Source organism: Argiope bruennichi, chromosome 11, assembly GCF_947563725.1.
Source record: "Argiope bruennichi chromosome 11, qqArgBrue1.1, whole genome shotgun sequence".
In the NCBI taxonomy this organism is placed as follows: Eukaryota; Metazoa; Arthropoda; class Arachnida; order Araneae; family Araneidae; genus Argiope; species Argiope bruennichi.
Window position 1 is genome coordinate 87,780,471 of NC_079161.1, and position 15,008 is coordinate 87,795,478.

The following is a 15,008-nucleotide window of genomic DNA, read 5'->3' on the forward strand; positions in this document are numbered from 1 at the left end:
AACCAGTGGTGAATTGAGTGGTGGACCAGTGGAGTCGAAGAGTAGTTGGAATCGACAGTAAAAAAACTGGCCTTCCAGAGATAAGCTGAGCAGCGACGGAGTCAAGTGAGTGCTGAATTAAGTTGTGCGCTACGGTCTGCATTAGAGTCTGTTGTGTGCTGTTGTCTGCACGTTTCGGCTGAAGATAATTGTAAGCTGTATATAGTTGTCGTCTTTGTGCTGTCCTGTGTGTCTTCGTGTAAATAAACGTCGTTGTCTCATTTTCTACTGCCGCCTGCTGATTGAGTGTTCTCCACACCATATAACTCCGAGTATCCAAACGAACCCCAGAAATTTCGTAACAATACGTTGCCTTGAGAACAGAAGTCTCCACGACTTTTAGAAAACAGTGAGTTAGTTGTTGAAATATTTTTCAAAATTGAAATTGTGAATTGGCATATTAATAATCTAAATTATTAGTGACTAACTTGTCCTTTGGAATTGAAAGATCTTCTTCTCAAGACGGATTCCTACCAGTTAATGGATCCGAAAGTTAATTGCGCCTGGTGTTTAAATTCTGGTCTTCAGAATCATATCCAACCTTCTCACAATTTCTAGAGGTTTCTTCGGTTTGAAACCAGTTATATCTGAAGCGGGATATCAAAGTATTAGCTTTGGTACGATGTTGCTCGAAGGGAAGGAGTGAGACGTCAGTTAAAAGTTGTCTTCGTCATTTCAATATGATTTGAAATTTGATTAATTAGAGTCACTTAAATTCTATAGGAGACATTGGTTCATAATGATTAAAATTTTAATTCGATTTTCCAATCAAATATCGCATCGAGGTGCACATTCTAACCTTCTGAAGAATATTTGTTCTGAATCTTGTTTTTCTAGTTTTTCAGATTATCTTCAAATGACAGCAGATACATAACATACACGGAAGCATTTCTTTTACGAATAAAGATATAGATGTCCAATATTTATAAAAATTTCGTTTTACCGTTGATACATTACATATTATTAGTTTAATCTAATCACTTTTCATTTTAATCCTCTATGAATCTAGATTTATCCGTTTGCAATGTTAAGTTTAAAAGTTCATAGTTCTCTCATTTATGCATATTTTGTAATATTAATATAAAAGAGTGGCATTTATTTAACAGAATATACAGAGAATACCCTCGTATACTCGGTATTAAATGTAGTTTCGCATTATTAACTGCGTGAAATTGGCGAACGATTGTTATGAAAGAACCAAATGGCTTGCGACTTTTGGCGATTTCTTTTCGCGATGAATTCCTTTTATGTAGATAACAAACATGTATTCAAAAATATATTTATTTTGGCTACCTTTTATCCGATGTATTAGAACCAAATCATGGTAAAGCACTATAATTAAAGTCACAAGATGACATATCGAATTTCATATATTTAAGTTATTGAGTTTTCATGCTTGTGAAAAGACAGACCAACAGAAGGTCAATTCTCTGACAGATGTGGTTTAAAATAAAATAAATTTATATTTTTTAAATTTAAAAACTGTGAAAAAAAGATTCATTAAGACAAGTTTTTTTTTTTTTTTTTTTTTTTAAATTTAATCTTTAATTATGGAGTTTACATGTATGCCATACCGACAAATGGTCAACCCATTGGCAGATTTGACTCCAAACTGAATATGCATGTACAGGTTAGATGTTAAACATGTGTAAAAAATGTCATCCTTTTAACTATGTTCATTTTGTAGCTATTGCATTAATTTCTTTCGAACAGAGAGACAGATAGATATAGATCTCAATAGATTTCATTCAAAATTGGAAAGGCAGATATAATTCCAAAAATGTATCTTTGGCCTGACAGTTTTAGACTCGTCCAAATCTCAAATTCGAAATTTTGGACGGTAACACTACTAATTTCTTTTTTTATATTTTGTATACATGACAGTGAATATATATTTCAATTTTTAAAGATATAATTAAATACAAAAAAAATTCAGTTCATTTACTTTAAAATCAAATTCTTCTAACCTTAAATCTATAAGATAATAATAATTGAGCATTTGGAATGTTCAGTATCTTTTAAAATGTTAATAATTGAGCATTTGGAATGCTCAGTATCTTTTAAAATGTTAATAATTGAGCATTTGGAATGCTCAGTATCTTTCATTGTGTTAGTAATTGAGCATTTGGAATGTTCAGTAGCTTTCAAAGTGTTAATAATTGAGCATTTGGAATGTTCAGTATCTTTCAAAGTGTTAATAATTGAGCATTCGGAATGTTCAGTAGCTTTCAAAGTGTTAATAATAGAGTATTTGGAATGTTCAGTAGCTTTCAAAGTGTTAATAATAGAGCATTTGGAATGTTCAATATCTTTCAAAGTGTTAATAATAGAGTATTTGGAATGTTCAGTAGCTTTCAAAGTGTTAATAATTGAGCATTTGGAATGTTCCGTAGCTTTCAAAGTGTTAATAATAGAGCATTTGGAATGTTCAGTAGCTTTCAAAGTGTTAATAATTGAGCATTTGGAATGTTCAGTATCTTTCAAAGTGTTAATAATTGAGCATTTGGAATGTTTAGTATCTTTCAAAGTGTTTTAACCTCTCTCAAATAAAATTCATTTAAAAAGATATAAAAAAATATCTGCTTCATTCTTAGCCTAAATAATACCTCAGCTTTCTTATCAACTAAACACAAACATATCAATTGTTTGACGCTGGTGCAAATTTTTTTAACTAGCACTATTGGAACGAAACAATTTTCTCAAAGAAGATTCCAAATATTATTTTAGAATGCTTTTCGACTTTATTTTCTTTTCATAACTGAATCTTAAAATGTCTGAAAAATCAATCATATTCTTACAAAGACATCATTTTTATAAAAAGACATCCTTTTGTGAAAACTTGAATGACAGCTCAATTCTTTAATTCTCAAAAACGTAAAACAGTCTCAGATAAAAGTATACCTGAACGAATTTCAATTCGAAATTCCATTTCGCACCATTCTTTAAATTCTGAATTTTAACAAAGATAAATAGCATCTTATCTTACATTCCTGTCATTTTTTATTCCATTTGATTTTTGGAATTTTCCATTTATTTTCCGAGTCTAGGAAAAATCACTCATTGCTGAGTTCCAGAATCCATTCAACAACTGTGACTGTTTTAATCGATTTCGGAGACAGTGTTTGAAATAAAAAGATAGAATTAACTTAAGAAATTAGAAAACTTCTCCAAGACAGCAGCAATCAAACTGTGTGAAGTAATTTGCTCAATGATGGATTGAGAAAAATTCAATTTCAAAGATTCGTTTTTCAAAATTTTTTAATTCTGATTTAACCTTTTCTTTTAATAAGTTGGGTTTCCTTGATATGACGAATCGTCTGAAACATGAGAATTACAAATGGCAGTCGGAAGAATGAAATTGAAAGAGGTTTAAAGCTTATATTATACTTCCATCATTTTACAATTATATAGATGAATATAATGTTTAACAAAATATACAATAATTGCCAAAGATGATTCATAAAATTCCATGACGTCGAAGGATTCCTAAAGTATACATTACATTTTTTCAGGAAAGTCACATATATAGATAAACTTAAAAAGCAAAACATTATCTAAATATAAAACTTGATCCAAATCGTTCGAGCCGTTTCCGAGATACACCAAATATATATATATATATATATATATATATATATATATATATATTGTTACGAACCTACAATATTGCTACCCGGCACGAATAGAGTCATCGTAAGAAAGACCGTTGTACGATCGGTCCTGTACGTGCTGAGATCAATGAACTTAGAGCTTGGCGACAGACTTGGCGAGAATTTGGCGGCTTGGCGATAAATTTGGCGAGTTTGGTGACTAAATGGATAGTACCGGAAAGTTCGAGAACTTTCAAGATCCATCCACTAACAACCGAGATGCAGCCAGGTACGCCCTGATTGGTCAGAAGATTCTAGCCCCGCCTCCCGGAACTATAAAAGACGGGCACTCAGAAGCTACGAAGTTGTTGTTGTTGTTGTGTGGATCGTCCGAGTCGTCGTGTGTATCGTCACAAGTGGTGTGAGAGGAGTCGGAGTCGCCGACACGTAGAGAAACTGGAGGATTAGACAGCAAGAAAGCTGCGGAACTATAGCAATTAAATGTGCTGCGTCATTACGATTTATTGGCAGTATTTGTAGGAGAAAAATTTTGTAACAATATATAAGAATTGTTCGTTTAAAATTTTAAGATTTAACAACCAGAAAAAATATTTTAACAAGATATTGAATAAAATATACAATACACAGTATGTAATGACTGCACATGGATTTGATAGAATAGAACAAAACAGAATAAGATAAAAATTTGAATAAAATTTCCATTAAAATAATATAATCAAAAATAATGAAAAAGCAATGAACAGCATGAACAGAATTAATTGATGAATGATACAATAGTATTAAAATTAAAACTGTTTAGCATCCTTTGAACTTAAACGATACTAATTACTCTGTTAATTTATAGCAATCACTTTCATATGATTATGAGCATGTTATTGTGATTATAATTATTTATATATTTTTAAAAATAAATCGTATTACTAATTATCAATGTGAACTATTAAAGAAACAAATATTCATCAGTTAAGTGTTACGTGCTTTTTTAAAAAGTTTATTTCTTTTAATTCTGTGAGGCTTAATCATCTTTGATTACAGAATTCTTCTGTTGGATATTAATTAACTAATAAAATAATGAAAAAAGGAAAGGAATGAAAGTTAGCCCAGAAAATAATCACGTCTTTAGAATTTATTTTCAAATTTTGTTTAAAATTCATTGTATATTAAGATTATCTTTTGTTTAAGATTATATAATGATAAAATGTATTTTATTAAAATGTCTGCAGTAATCTCATTTGTGAAACTTTAATAAAATATATTCTTCGATTCTGTAATAACCAACTGGGAAATTATTCTTAAAGCTAATGATGTGTAATATACAGTAATTATAGCAGCTGATAGTAATATAAAATGGTTTAATCAGATAATTCTTATTTATATATTTTGTAAAGAAAAACATTAATTGATTTCAACAAATTTGCTATCTCACATTTTGCCAAATTAATAGAAAGTTTAATTATCAAGTATTGCGTGTTAATTAATATAGAATGAAATTAAAAATAAAGAAATATGCTTCAAGCATTTCAAAATGGTAATTTTCTGTCATCAATTTTCATTTTCAAATTTTATTCGCCGCAGGTAATAATTAAAAATATAAATAAAAATATTCCAAAATTATTAATGATAGGATGTAATCAATTCTTGCAAACTAAATATGCTTCTTTAAAACATTAAGTTTGTATTATTATGAATATTGATAAATATTAAAATATAGTTAATATTGATAAATATTAATTATAGTTATAAATGCATATAGTTAATTATGATAAATCTTCAAAACATGCATCTTGTTTGATCCTCATACATTATTCACTAAAACGGATGATGTTTATTTCGTAAAACTGATAAAAACAATATTTTTGTTCTATTCATATGGTGTAGTTATATTTTTTCTACGAATATTTTGATGAGATTTAATATTTAAAAAAATCTGCAACGCAATTAAATTATTTATAATATGAATGACGCGATATTATTTTTCAAATAAGAGTCTTATTGTCAACTTAAGGGTATATATTTTGTTACTTTTAAGTGTTCATTTTACATTAATAATTTATTAAAATATTAACCGCCGTTGGCGACCCATTGGTTCGTAATGATTATTGATTGTGTTGAATTTCAGTTATTTTTGATAGTGGTGAATTTCCTCCCTTAGCATCAGATTGTGAAACATGTTATAGATATTGTTACAAATCCTTGATGCGGCTTCCCAGCATAGTGGGTTCCATAGGCGATCGCAGAGCTTGGCGACCATTTGGCGACTTGGCGACGAATTTGGTGACTTTGGCGCCAAAATAGATTATACCCGAAACATTGAGAATTTTCCCGATCCATCCAGTAGGAACAGAGATACGCCTCGAACGTTCCTGATTGGTTGAGAGGCTTCTAGCCCCGCCTCCTGAGACCTATAAAAGAAGCTGCAGCTGCCGGGGAAGTGGACGGTGAATTGAGTGGTCGTGGACCAGATCGGAGAGTTGTAGTCGGAAGCGACAGAGTGAAGAACTGGTCTTCACTCTGGTCAGGGAGCAGCGACGGAGTCGAGCTGCTGTTGTATGCTGCACGTCTCGGCTGAAGATAATCATCTTGTGTGCTGTATATAGTTGTCGTCTTTGTGTTGTCCTGTGTGTCTTCGTGTAAATAAATGCCGTTGTTTCATTTTCTATTGCCGCCTGCTGATTGGATAGTGGGAGTTATATAGTGTTCTCCACACCATATAACTCCCACTATTCAAACGAACCCCGGAAATTTCGTAACAATATATTGTTTTAATTACCGTACACCTGTTCTATTTATTCTAGACATGAATCGTTTTAATGTATTCAAATCCCATAGTACACAGACCGGCTAAAATCCTAATTGTCCAATTATGTTACCTAACTTTATCGTTATCTATCATGGTATCGTGTCTTCTATTTATTATTCCTCAAATAAATTTCGCAGACGATACACAAAATGTTTTTGCCTTCATTTTCACCGGAGGAAGAAAATCATGCAATTTAATATTTGATGAAACAATGGAAATTGTTTGCATTTCATTGAATCAACGGAATGAACTTGAATGTTGCGAAAGAAAATACTTTTAAAAATTGTCAAAATTCAGAAAAAAAAAGTGTTCTACAAATAGAAGGACTCATTCAAGGAAAGATTTTTTTTATAAATTTTTATTATAAAAATACATTTTATACAATTATTATTTCAGAAATTATTATGGTAAAACACCAAAATTGGTCTGGCGCAGTCATTTAATTTTTGATTAATTGAAATTCTAATAAAAATTTCAAATGAAATCGCTCAAGGTGATCTCCATTTTAATGTGTCAAATTTTGCCTCAACTGTAACTATTCGTTTTAAATAAAGCAATTGGTATTAGTAAAGATTAGTTACAGATCCAGTGTAGTAATGTAAGCAGCAGCATCCTGTATCTTGTCAACAATATTATTCTGTTTTTCAGTTTAATTTTTAATTTATTGTAAAGTGTATCCGGGGAGTTATGAACTTAAATGTATGGTGAGTTTTAAGTTTGCAAACACCCACAAATCTCTTTCACACACAAATTTATCATTTTTACATTTCTATATAGGAAGTATATAAAGAGAAAATATTGTCAAAAAATGGTAAAAAATTTTTAATTTGAGATTTTGCCGATTTTTTTTTTTTTTTATCGAAAAATGAATTTTTTGGATATTGTGTTTGCCTGCTTATCTGTCTGTCTCTCTGTCTGTGAAAACGATAATTCAGAAAAGAATGAATTAGAAGAACGACATTTGATATATGGATTTCATACCAAATTTGTAGATATCTATAAAGTTTTGAAAAACATCTATTTTGAGGAAGTCTGCCCTACGGCTGTTCAAATTCAAGTAAGTTCGAGAGTTACAAAATGCAAAGAACTAATTAGATAAAATTTGGTAAACAGGTTTAGATAAAATGCAGATTTTGTCAAATGCAACCAAATCTGCACAGATGGTTAATTATCTATGGATCTGTTCTTTCGCATGCATTTAAGCGCGATAACTGAAAAACATAAAAATATAAATGTATAATATTTGCTATGCTATACTATTTCAAATTATAGTTTTGGTTCAATAGGTACGTAAAAATATATCCAAAATACATATTCGATTTTCTGGATTATGTATATTATCCGCAACTCAATGGTTAACCGCTAAAAAATGAAATATAGCCCTATGTTACTCATTAATGTATTGTTACGAATATGTAATGCTGCTTCCCAGCATAGTTGGTTCCACCATCGGAAAGAATGTTTTACAGTCAGCGGTATTGGGCGGAGTCCGTGTGTCGCGTCGTAGGGTCCCGGAGCTTGGCGACAAACATGGCGACCATTTGGTGACTTGCGACGAATATGGCGACTTTGGCGCCAAAATAGATTAAACCCGAAACATCGAGAATTTTCCCGTTCCGTCCAGTAGGAACGGAGATACGCCTCGAACGTTCCTGATTGGTTGAGAGGCGTCTAGCCCCGCCTCCTGAGACCTATAAAAGGAAGCGGCCGCAGCTGCTAGGGCAGAGTAGCAGAGTAGTCGGAACCGAAGCTAAAGGACTGGCCTTCCAGAGCTAAGCGGAGCAGCGACGGAGTAAAGCTAGTGCTGAACTAAACTGTGCGCTATTGTCTGTCTTGTTATATGCTACTGTGTATGCTGTTGTTGGTGCACGTTTTGGCTGAAGATAATCGTCTTCTGTGCTGTATATAGTTGTCGTCTTTGTGCAGTCCTGTGTGTCTTCGTGTAAATCAACGTAGTTGATTTATTTTCTACTGCCGCCTGGTGATTGAGCGTTCTTCACACCATATAACCCCTACTATCCAAACGAACCCCGGAATATTTCGTAACAGTATTCTTGAATGACATTATTTCGCCAATGGCATGCAGATAATAATCTATAAGTACAAGTTTTCTTTATAATTCTACGAAATATCGAGCTTTCAAGTGGGGGACTGAGCGCTAGTAGAGCTCACATCTTTACACAAGATTCGCAATTTTGTATGGGGGTGAACAAGGAGATAGCACTTTTATTCTATAGCATGTGAAACGCGTCGCAGAGTCCATTCCCATTAATTATGTAAGAACATGACGGCATATATCTAGAGAACTCTAGAGAAATAGTTGTTATAGGTCAATTATAAGAAATCATACTATGGCAAATGCTTTTTGGTAAGTAAATAATATTTCCCCTCAGCATTTTTTGAACTCATCCGTGTGAAATTGTCTATATACTCGGTTTCAGATTCCTAAGATATATTTTCGTCTATTAAAGTTTTGCGTTATAAATTAATTGGCAGAAACTTGTATAGCGAAGTGCATTGCAAGTCATCACAGTGCAAGAGGTTAAGTCATATATAGTCTAATTGATAGCTATGAAATATTAAATTGAGTTCAAATTGTCCTGCCATTCATAATTTGGAAGAACAAAAGTCTGTTTCGAAGCCTGTTGTCAAAATCATTGACATTGAAACTTTTTCTTATATTATGTATGCTCATGTCCATAAATGAAGGATAATGCAAGTTCAGGAAAAGGAGTCAGAAGCAAAACAAATGTGACTTATTTGTAAATCCTATTTATTAAACAAAAGGTAAAGAGCAAAAAAGATGCTATATGTTTGATATCCTTAATAAAAATTGCGATTTTTTTGTTCCCGGGAGCAAATTACAGAAGAAAAAGAAACTATTTACAAAAACCAATATTACATGGTTGGTATGATGCGTAATACATAGATATGTCTCCCAGACGAAGCAATACAGTCCGTACAACGCCTAGGCATGCTGACTATCAAATTATTGATCTGATCTTAGGGAATATTAAACTACTCATCAAGCAATGCTCCCCGAAGTCCCAGTAGACATGTAGGACGTGATTGACGGGCTGCAAAGTGTCGGCCAAGTATATCCCAGACATTGGCTCTACTGGATTCAAGTCCGGTGAGAATGCTGGCCAGTCCATACGGGTGATATCTTCCGATCGAAGTCATTCGTTTACGATGTTTGCACGGTGCGGACGGACGTTTTCATCCATGAATTCAGCGCCCATGGCGTCGCGAAACAAACGTACATGTTGTTCCAGAATGACGTTCCGATAAATTTGGCCTGTCATGGTTCCAATTTGAACATGCAGGTCTGTTCTCGAACCCAGAATAATTCCTCCTCAAACGAGCAATCCTGCACTACCGTAACGGTGTCGTTCAATAATGTTCTCTTGGTAGTAAGGGCACCTGGAGCTTTCCATATTAATGTCCGGGGAGAATCAGACTGCAAGCTAAAGCTGAACTCGTCGGAAAACATCACACAAGCACACTGTTGCGGTGTCCACAATTCATGCTCTCTACTCCAGGCTAACCGCAGGCGACAGTGAGTTGCAGTAAGTGGAACACATCGGACAGGCCTACGAGCATATAGACCAATTTGATCTGAGCGTCTGTACACGGTCTGCCTTGAAACTGTCGTAGCAGTGGCTGAGGAGAACTGCCGAGACTGGTCTGATGCTGTGCTCCGTCTGTTTCTTTTGGCAGTAATTGCCAAATATCGGTCCTCATTCGGCGTTGTAACTCGGGAGGGGGGTGACCTGTGCTGTAACGTCTACTCACATTACCATCATCTTAGAATCGTTGTCAAAGCCTGGAGATGACACTCTGGGTGATTCGTATACTTTCAGCTGGATACGCCCACATTCCAAATGACAAAATTCTACCACGTAAAAAATCATCCAAATGCGTCCTTTGTGTCATAACTATTCAGTTATTGCACTGAAAGGCTTATAAAGCGCTTGCGAACAATTTTACTTCTTTGCCTGTATTCCTTATACATCGCTCTCTTACATTCTCGTCATTATGACGTACTATAGGTGCCATCAGGTGGCTTCCTGCAATTTGCATATGATTTTTGAAGATTTGTGTAATCATTTTATGAGTGATATATGTATTTTAGAGTTCGATTACCGCGTGACTCTGAATTATCCTTAATTTATGGACATGAGTGTATTTTTACTATCGTATGTATTTCTTATCTTATGTATTTTGTATTTTAATAAATATTCATTCAGATCAATATTCATTATTACTCAATTCAAAAAATGTTTGTTAAATATTTTAATCCTATTACGTTGTGAGGTTTAAATATTTTTTGGATAAATATGGCATCCATTGTTCTTAATTTTGCAATATTCGTTTCGCCAGAATGGAATATTTTTAATCGATTCTTTATCGATATTCGAATTTTCTAAAATATTACTTGTTTTTGTGATGTAGGTGATAATATTTAAGTGGCTTCCGAATTCAATAATCAATCATTCGATTCACTTAAAATAATTTTGATTTTATAATAGTAATACTAAAATAATTTTAATTTCATACCTTTTAGAAAAGTAAGAGAAAAAATTATTTCGAGAGTTCCTAATATTTATGAAAATTAATTAATGCTAATTACTAATATAGGTGAAATACTTATTGGTAAAAGGAATTCATGTCTTGATGCTGCTTTTCATAACTGTCGCGAACGAGAAATTGGCAAACTATATCATGTCGCCGATATTTAAAAAAATCGCCAGGTTTGGCGCGTTTGGTTCATGCTCTCAATAACCGATAAATACCTTAATAATCATATAAATATTGGTCTAAAGTATAAATAATCAATAAATAAATGCGAATTATATAATTTCAGTGGCATTTATTTCTATAAACAGTTTCTATTCAATTTATTTGTCAAATTGCGTCAATGTCAAATAATTCGAAGCAAATCAAATAAAAGCAGATTTCATCTCAAGCAAATTTCAATTTTCAAATCGGTTTATTATTAAAATGCTGTAAAGTTTATTTTTGGCAATTAATAAGGAATTGAATTAAATCTTAAAATTTTAATTTTGAATATATTTTTTCTTAAAGCCAACATGGCACGGGAGAAGATGTTTGAACCAGGTTTCCAGAAGGCTTTCAGTGAAGCTATTGAGAAGCAGAATAAAGTAAGTACAACAGATGAAAGGAGGAAGATTCCATAGATGCGTTAATCCCGTACTTGTTATAAATGATACCTACGCTTGCAGACTTAAAATGCTACTTATCGGTTTTAACGGCGACCAAACAGCGCCAAGGAAATATTTCTCCAATTTGGCGTTTTCAAACTTGAAACTATATAGCATACGATACGCATGTTCAAAATTTTCATAATAAATAATAATGCACTTGAGTATGTTTTTATAATTTGGCGAAATTTTTCTTGGCGCTTCTTGGTCGCCGTTGCAACCGAATTGTATCCTTAAAAGCTACGGAAGAGTCGCCAGATTTAGCATTAAATTGAACACGGTTGGGACCCAAGTGCTGGTGGCTATTTTAACCATTCTAATTTCTCATATTACGTTTTAAGAAATTCTAAACACATTCTTATTTTTGTTTCCGATTTAGAATCTGGTGACTCACTTCACTGAGATCTGCGGATTCAATCGATGTACATAATCGTCTATATGTACATATCGTTATCAATTAAAGATGAAGGATTGGTAATTCGTTGGCGAAAATTTAAACATCTGAATTTTTTTCATCTTTAACATCAATAATTTTGCTTCAATAGATAATATAAGTAGTTACTTTTAATATAAATAGCGTAAAGAGATCCTTGATTTCTTCTTGTAAGTTAGAAGTGCTCTCATAGATTTGCAATGCAATTTGGCTTTGATGCTACATTTGACTAGTTTTGGCTCTTTCACCGTTAATTAATAAGTACAAATTAACTACGTCGATAACTCGCCGAATGTAATAACTCACTTAATTTTTTGGAGCCCTCTAATTCCTGAATTAGATAGGAAATCTCCGTTCAAATACATCGGAAGTATCTGTTTATTTTGTCCGTCATCTTTATTGGCAACTTGGCATTGTTGGCACAGCAAGGGGCACACTAAAATTCACTTTTACCAAGAAATGCAACATTTTATCACTTTAATTGATCTAACATTCTTTAACATCGCTCTGTCATGGTATATCATTCGCCCAAGGGTAGACTTACGAATACAATATGGCAATCAAACTTGAATCTTTCAAGCTACATTACTAAATTTGGTGTGAGATTTAATGTGATTAAAACTGCAAAATAGATTACTTTGGTGCCAAGACAAGCGTTTGAGTAAACATATTTGAGTAATTTCTACTTTAATTCGCCTCTTGAATTTGCCACCAATACGTTAGTTCAAAGAAGAAAGTGAAGTTGCTCCAGCTTGTAAACTCTCGATGGCCTTTTCACTGCATTGTTTGTCTAAGCAGTCATCTTGCTTTTTGGCATTATTGGCGATATGAGGGAAACTATAAAAGTAGATTTTAACGCCATATTTTTTTTTCACCCATCCCTACGTTTTCGTTTAAATATCATTAGCGACAAATAGTATTTTTGCTTTGTCAATGCCATTGTGTTATAGCTATCATGGAAGTGAATGTCTCTTTAAAAATTTACAATTTATAATCAAATCGACAAAAACTCTAACAATAACAATTGATCAAGATAACTGTTATTCAACAGTCACTTGATTCCTATTGCTTCCGCATTTGATTTCTCCTGATCATTTTTGCTTGCAACTCAAATACCATTCTTTGCAGACTAAAACCAATATTGCACGAAAACTTTTAGATATAAACAGTTTCGGACATAACTGAAACGGATCAATCTGTTGCCTACAATCACATTAAGTTTAAAGTCTCTCACATGATTTGTGAGAAGTCACGTCAGGGTCAGAGTTTCAATTGAACAACATATTTCAGCTTTCACTGTTGCTTCTGAAAAGAAAAACTTTTTTTAATAGCGAATTGAATCAAATTTATAGTGTATAAATACAGGCAGGAAAGAAAGTTAGTCTATGATTTCAAATTGACAATAAAAAAATATTCTTTTAATGTACCACTTTACCTTTAATATGGCTAAAACTAAAATTTCAAATTGTTAAGAACTATTCCTTTATGCCATCGATTCTTAAATTATGGCACATTTTATCGCGTTCTGCGGTAATAAGCAAATACATGTTGCTTCATCTTATATCTCTATCAATACTGAAAGGCTCCAAACGCCCTTTCAGAGGACGACCTGTGGGTGCCCAAGATGTTTAAATATAACTGAGCAATTTCCTCCCCCTTATGTTAAGTGGAATTCATTGAATACCCACGAGGCTCCTTCAGATGAATTTGGGAGTTAGGAGGTTTTCTGGGAACTCTTAAAGGGTGTCCGTGCATATACTTATTTAATGGTACAATAGACGACGAAACAATGAAAAATCGTCTAAAACTGTGATTTTTTTTTTTACTTTCATTTTTCATCAATAATTAAATTGCCAGTAATCGTTTGCAAAAGAACTATTTTAATACTTTTATTCGTTTGCTCGATGTTAAGTTTTTTAATCGATATAAGGATGCTACACTTGAAGCCCTGGAGTTTTAAAATACTAAAATTTTGAATCACAATCCTGAAACTCTTCAGTTATTTTGTATAAACATATAATGATATAATTTTCCATGAACAGATCCTTTATGAATATTAGAATTATTTATCGAAGACTTCGAACAATATTATAATGATTTTTATTAAAGTTTTCTAAAAAACGTTAATTAATTCAAGTTTTGAATAAAAGTTTTATTTTTAACAATGCTAAGCAGGGAAATATTATCTAGAACTAAAAAATCAGAAAAAAAAATGCTCTTAAACTTATGCTCTTTTTCAAATGCATATGGTATAATTGTCATCAAGATTTCAAAACAATATCTCAGAAAATGAAAAATTTTGGTTTCAACATTCATTTAATAGTCATCAGCTAACGAAAGCACCTTTTATATACCAACCCATTAAGAACATGAACTGCCACTGTGACTCTGGAGGGGCATTGTCAATTTTTGAAAGATAAGTTATATCGTTTAAGTATATTGAGGTACCAGAACACGAAATAAAAGGGTCAAACTTGACAACAATTGAATAATATTTTCCTCAGGATTCTTATGCATTTTCTGCCATGTAAAACTAAACGGTAATTTGATAGATCCGTCAAAAGAAACATCTGGGAGGCATCTGTGCACCCCCGCATACTATCAAAGTGAACTGGAATGAAGACGATCTCAGTGATGAAAGTGAAGCAGAAAATTGCGATTCGTGTGGAAAACCACTTACTCCCGATGATAAGACTTCGGCGGAGGAAGATAAACAAAATGAAAAGAAGGATGCCAAATACCAAAAATATGCAAAAGGTAAAAATTACTTCGATAAACAAAGGTATGATTCAAACTAAATAACCTTTAAATAAAGTAATCGGGCATGAAAAAAAGTTTACCATATGAATTTATTATCATGTATCCTAGTTCCGATCAGTCATTGGTAATCCTTTAATCGC